Here is a 6920-nt window from a genome sequence, read left to right as displayed (position 1 = left end):
ATATATAATCATAACCATATGATAGATAATAAAACTACCTTTAACTCTTTGCCCGCCAGCATTTTTAAAAAAAGTTGCCAGCCAGCGCCAGGGTTTTTGACAATTTTCGCTAAACTTTAATGGCCCACAGAATATTTTCTTCTATGAATATATGAACATGTTACATATCAAAATAAAGATCTGAGTCTCTGCTTTTAAACAAAAAAAAATATTTTATTTTATCTTCATTTATTATTTTTTTATTGCCACCTGAACATAGATAGGTTTTGTCAAAAACACAACATTCTGGACAAAAAGCTGAGAAAAAGCCATTTTTATGAAACAAGTGCATTTTCAAGCAGAATACATTCAGATGTCATTTTAACATATATAAAACCTTCCAAAATATATTACAATTAAACATAAATCTAATTAAATTTAGGCACTGTAATTTGCTTTTGAGTGGTACACAGAGTAACATTTCCCAGGATGTAAGGGGACGCCACAACTTTTGCAGTAGAACGAGGTCTCCTTCCGCAACCCCTTACGTACACAAACTCTGCATCCTCTGGTTGGGTGTTGCTTTTTGGGAGTGGGCAGGATTGGAACAAGTTCATGAACAGCAAAACTGACATTCAGTCTGTTTTTTGGGTCAGTGTTGTATGGTGCTCTTGGAGTGTTTTCAGTAGCACTTTTCTCCCCACCACTAGCACACTCTTGGCTGGTCCATGATTTTATAACACTCTGGATGAATGAGAGAAGAGTGTTACAATTACCCTGTGGGTTTTTCGCTTTGTAAATGAAAAAAGCGTTGAACAAACTGATCTGAAACAGGTACATGACAAATTTCTTTGTCCACACTGTAAAATTTTTCCAGGATTTCACAAGATATAACTGTAATATTTCACAGTTAATTACATTATTACCACTTCACAGGCTTTAACTGTGATAATTCACAATATAATACCGTATTTAGACTTTTACTGTGAAAATAATGCAGGCGCGGGGCTTTTACAAGAAACTACTGTGAATGCCGTCTTTTTTGAGTGGCAACTGCGGCAGCGTCATCAGAGCGTCATCAGAGCTCTCTGATCTACGTGGTCTCATTCGGTGGATTCAGACAGCGGTAAGTGTTTAAATGTCAAACTTTATCAATTTGATGTTTTTTATATGATAGTGCATGTAATTTAAAAGTATGAACCAAATTAGCGTTAGTTGTAGGTTCTGTTGTCATGTTTTTGTAACTTAGCTGGAGCAGACTCGCATCGACGTTTAAGCAAGCGCGCAAATTTGAATGAAAAGACGTTGGTTGTAGTGTTAATTATACCGTATTAAGTTAAATGTGAGATGTCTGATTAGATACACCGTCGAACATTTAACTTTAGCTTTACTTAAAGCTCATCTTAGTTACTCTAACAGCGTTCTCTCTTTTACCACAGCATTTTCTACATTGACCAACGATAAATAAAGTTATAAGGTAAGATGTGGCCTTAATGTGGGTATTATGACAGTTATTATCAACTAGATAAATTATGGTGTTTGTGGATTTGGGCAAAGGTGGATTAAATTAATCTCAAACTTTTCTTCCCTGCTGTGTGTGTGAAACGGAGCAACCGTTGTCTTTCTCGTCAACACTGAATGGGGGGCTTCATCCAGCTGAGTTCACGCAGCATTTTCAACCGCCATTTTTATTCGGATAATTTTCAAAATATTACTGTTATTGTGTCATGAAATGTAGTTTTAAAAGTATTTCAGGCGAGAATGTAGTTGTTTTAAACTCAAATATGCGGTTTATTTATAATGACAGCGTCTATTTAAAAAATGTGTTTCGCCGATCTCGGAGATGAGCTCCATGCGATCAGCGGGAGCTCCGTCATCATGTATCCGCCGAGAGTAGCCTTACCTCGGCTAGATCTTCTGACATTTGCCGCTGGCTCTGATGTGTCTTTAGTGGTTCAAGATAAAATATAATTCGTTTGGGGTAAAATGAAACGTTTCTTATCTTTGGCCTATATTCAATTTATCTATTAATATGTATATATATATATATATATATATATATATATATATATATATATATATATATATATATATAGTCATTTTTATTCATGTCTCTATAGAAATATGAACTTTTGTCATATAGCTCCGGTTGACTGCTCACTGACAACATCTGTCGTTCCTCCTTGTTGAATGAGTGGAGAAGGGTATTCCTGCACAACCGGAGGTTGCAGGAACATACTGTTGAATGAGTGACTCCTAGCAGGCTCCTGATTGGTTAACGCGGCGCGAATTGACGCCAAAGTTCCAATTTTTTCAACTTGGGTGGCAGACGCGAATTCGCGTCAAACGCTAAATGCACAAAAAGCACCATTCGCGCTTAACGCGCGTTTCGCGCGAAGCGCTCTATTCGCGCGTCAATTCGCGTAATTCGCGCGAACTAGACGCGCGAATGAGGCGAATTCGCGTCTTCCGCGCCGCGCTTAACGCCCCATTCGCGCCGCGAGACCTCCAGACGCGCCTTTGCATTGACTTAACATTGAAATCATTCGCGCCAGACGCTCTATTCGCGTTTGGTGTGAACACAGCATTATACGCAGCTAAAACGCTGGTGTGGACGGAGATATTCGTTTTAATTCTCCGTTTCTAAACGAAAACGCAGTAGTGTGGACGGGGCCTTAATTTGTGTGTCTGTGCTGGAGACCAGACCAGATTAGACCAGAGACAAAGCTTAAAAAAGTCAGAAACAACTAGAAAACTGGGTGCTTTGTGAAAAAGATATAAGAAATGAAATGTTTATCACATCATCTGTGAACGGGTAATAATTCTAGGAGGAAGAGTACAAGTAGAAACAGCCATAGGGAGATGGACAGGCAACAGGCTCTTACTCCATCCTCTGCAAACGGAACAAGTAAATTATGTAAATTGTTGTGTGTGAATGCTTTGCCTAGGTAAATCACACACCTCTACTTTGGTGAAGGTCTATTCTTGACTGTGTTTGTGATGGAAATGTTTTTCAGTTCAGTTCCATGCATTTTTTTTTCTGAATTACAGTACTTACACCTGAATTACACCTTTGTTTAAACTGAGCTAACTTTAGTTTGACTCTGTACTGCAAAAGCAGTGACCCACTGAAGGTGGTGACTGGGAACTAACACCTTTTTCATCACACGAATTAAACTAACAGGTTTCTTCTGTCTTTTTGTTTGTAGGTGCTTCTTGGGCATCAACCCAGAGACGGGCACAAAATCTAAGAGGCAGAGAGGTCACATGAACCAGCAAGTCTGCACTCTTATCAGGAAGCTCATTGACTTCGAATGGATGTCAATCTAATGTAAGCTGTGTTCCAATTTAAGAACGGACTAATGAAACACAGTATCTGTGTTAAAGGAACATGCTGACTTTTTGTGACTTTATCTTATTCCCCGTATCCCCCAGAGTTAGATAAGTCTATACATACCCTTCTCATCTCCGTGCTTGCCGTAAGTCTGTCTGAGGCAACCACCGCTAGCCTAGCTTAGCACAAAGACTGGAGGTAAACGGCTCCAGCTAGCATACTGCTCCCAATAAGTGACAAAATAACGCCAACATTTTCCTATTTACATGTTGTGATTTGTATAGTCACAGTGACTCTAACCATCTTCTAACCGTATACATACTGGGAACTATATTCTCAGAAGGCGAAGCACTGCTACTTGGGGAGTGATTTTCTCACAGCACCTGAGAAGCCCTGTGGTGAGGAGCAGAGAGTTTGCTCAGAATTGGAGTAAATCACTCCAAAGAAGTAGCAGTGCTTCGCCTTCTGAGAATATAGTTCCCAGTATGTATACAGTTAGAAGATGGTTGTGTCTCATATGACCTTGTTATTTGTACACACTGTGACTATACAAATCACAACATGTAAATAGGAAAATGTTGGCGTTATTTTGTCACTTATTGAGAGCAGTATGCTAGCTGGAGCTGTTTACCTCCAGTCTTTGTGCTAAGCTAGGCTAGCGGTGGGTGCGTCAAACAGAGGCACTCAAGGAGATGAGAAGGGTATGTATGGACTTATCTAACTCTGGGGGATACGGTGAATAAGCTAAAGTCCCAAAAAGTCGGCGTGTTCCTTTAAGCTAGATGTAGTTATGCAGTAAGAAGTTTACTGAAGCTATTAAAGGGTTAGTTCACCCAAAATTGAAAAATCTGTCATTAATTACATCCCCTCACGATGTTCCAAACACAAGAATTTTGTTCTACACAAATTAAGAAAATTTTAAGCAATCTGAGAGCTTTCTGATCCCACCTATAGACTACTATGTTATAACCATTTTCAAGTCCGAGAAAGGTAGTAAAACCATCGTTAAAATAGTCCATGTGACTACAGTGGTTCAACCTCAATGTTATGATGCGACGAGAATACTTTTTGTGCGCAATGCAATCACATGCATGATCGAGAACACATCACGTGAACAGCATCGGATACTGGCACAGAAAGGAAAAATGTTGAATAAAGTCGGTATTCTATTTTGTTTTGTTTTGTTTCTGCGCAGTAAAAGTATTCTCGTCGCTTCATAACATTAAGGTTTAACCACTGTATACATATGGACTATTTTAACAATCTTTCCGGGCCTTGAAAGTAAAATAATTGCTGTCCATGGAGGATACAGAAAGCTCTCGGATTTCTTAAAATATCTTAATTTGTGTTCCAAAGATTTTTGGGGTGAACTATCCCTTTAATGTGTTCTATAGTGTCTCCTGATTCAATGTAGAGTTTAGACAGACTGCAAAATAAATGTGTAAAATTAATTGTTTTTACGTTTATTTGATTTTAACATGCCTTGACGTCTAAAAAACGTCAAATTTACAGTACTTTACAATAGTTTTAAGTGTAAATTTACATTACTTGCTACTGTGTTGAATTACTATGCAATTTAGCATGCAATTTTTGCTTAAAGGGTTAGTTCACCCAAAAATGAAAATTCTGTCAGTAATTACTCACCCTCATGTTGTTCCAACCCCGTAAGACCTTCTCTCATCTTCGGAACACAAATTAAAATATTTTTGATTAAATCTGAGAGCTGTCTCACTCCTCCATAGGCTTCTAAGGGATTGAAACTTGCTGGCCCAGAAAATGTATTAAAAACATCATAAATTTAGTCCAAGTGACTACAGTGGCTCAATCTTACGTTTACCAAGCAACGAGAATACTTTTTGTGCGCAAAACCCCCCCAAAAATAATGACTTTATTCCACTATTCATTTCCTTCTCTCTGGGCCTCGGGTGAATTCATGTAGTATAACAGCGTACCGCTTCTGTGTTATACGTCACATGCATCACACACATGACCAGCGTCGGCCAATAGTGAGCCTACGTGTGACTTATAACACAGAAGCGCTACGCTGTTTTACTACATGAAAAAACTCAAGGCCCACAGAGAAGGAAATGAATTGTGGAATAAAGTCGTTTTTTGTTTTTTTTTACGCACAAAGTATTCTCGTCGCTTTATAAACTTAAGATTGAGCTACTGGAGTCACTTGGACTATATTAAAGATGTCTTTAATACATTTCTCTGGGCCAGCAAGTTTCAAACCCTTAGAAGCCGATGGAGGAGTGATCCAGCTCTCAGATTTCATCAAAAATATCTTAATTTGTGCTCTGTAATTACTGACAGAATTTTCATTTTTGGGTGAACTAACCTTTTAACCTCAATCATGTTACTTTCAGTCCTGTTACTCACGTGAAAAATAATAGGACTGGGTAAAAGTAACAGGAGTGATTAGAGTCCTGGTTTGTTGATTTAATATTAATTGAGAGTACTATTCACATTTTTTTTAATAGTTGAAATTACTTAAATTGTAGACATTTTAGGATTAGTGTTACAATGCGAGCACCATACTTACAGGGAGTCAGTCCACCACAGAGTAACTTAAACTTTTTGTCTTTCTTATCTTTTGTATATAGTGGATAGAACCCACACTATGCAGGTTCCAGCTGCGAGGGAAGGAGAGAGACACCTGCGACCCTCTCTATTCCCACCTTTTTGTCTTTTCTTACATCTCTCTCCCTCACTCTCTCTTCTCTGTCTCCTTTCTCTTTTGACACACATTCCTGTTACCCAGTGTCAATCCCTGTTGCCCAGTGTTTTATTCATGTAATTAAATTGTATTTTACTTCTAAAAAATAAAAGTTATGTCACTGTTTTTATCAGTTTTGTTTGGTCCATCATTTATGCTAAATCACAGTAATAGATAGACATTCACAGTTATGTACAGTAATTCTACAGCTGCTTACTGCTAAATTACAGTAATAGATAGACTAATTTCACAGTTAAATACATTAATTCTACATCTGCTTGCTGCTAAATTACAGTAATAGACACTAATTTCACAGTTAAATACATGAATTCTACAGCTGCTTACTGTTAAATTACAGTAATACATAGACACCAACTGTAATTCCACAGTTAAATACATTAATTCTACAGCAGCTTACCGCTAAATCACAGTAATGCGATGTCAGAATTACTGTGAAGTCACAGTATACAGCTGTCATTTCACAATAATTTACTGTAAAAATGTTACAGTAACTTACTGTGAAAGTCATGCAATTATTAACCTGCAATTTATTGTAAATTTACAGTCAAATAATTAACAGTGCACTTGTGTGACTTCCTGATAAATGGGTAGTACACAATGTTTTGGTCTAGTTTGTCAACACCATTCATTTCATGATTGTATTCCACAATGCATGCTGGCTTTTGCTTTGCAACTTTTTCTTGGTGGCCTCTCTGCCATACCTCAACACGTTCCATGTTGTTCTGATGGAATGTTGTAACCATTTTCACTGTTTGTTTGTCTCTCCATGCCAAGACCATCACATTTTCGTTGTGACGCATGATTGTTTCCCCAATCCTAAGGTGAGCATTTCTGACATCTCGAATGACCGGCGGTTCACCTCTGTTT

General features: G+C 38.0%; 1 long non-coding RNA gene across 2 annotated transcripts; it reads left to right on the top strand.

Moving 5' to 3' along the window:
* The first annotated feature begins 31 nt into the window (after positions 1 to 31).
* On the top strand, positions 32 to 6162 carry LOC128018172 (uncharacterized). Of its 2 annotated transcripts, XR_008184753.1 has the most exons (4): positions 32 to 1105; positions 1419 to 1456; positions 3189 to 3310; positions 5920 to 6162. It is a non-coding gene; the product is annotated as an uncharacterized LOC128018172 (long non-coding RNA). The 2 variants fall into 2 exon arrangements; XR_008184752.1 differs by lacking the exon at positions 1419 to 1456 and having other exon boundaries at positions 41 to 1105.
* Positions 6163 to 6920: the final 758 nt, after the last annotated feature.

The sequence above is a fragment of the Carassius gibelio genome, chromosome A8, assembly GCF_023724105.1.
Source record: "Carassius gibelio isolate Cgi1373 ecotype wild population from Czech Republic chromosome A8, carGib1.2-hapl.c, whole genome shotgun sequence".
Classification (NCBI taxonomy): Eukaryota; Metazoa; Chordata; class Actinopteri; order Cypriniformes; family Cyprinidae; genus Carassius; species Carassius gibelio.
Note: the sequence above shows the minus strand (reverse complement) of the source record. Positions and strands in the feature narration are given on the sequence as shown.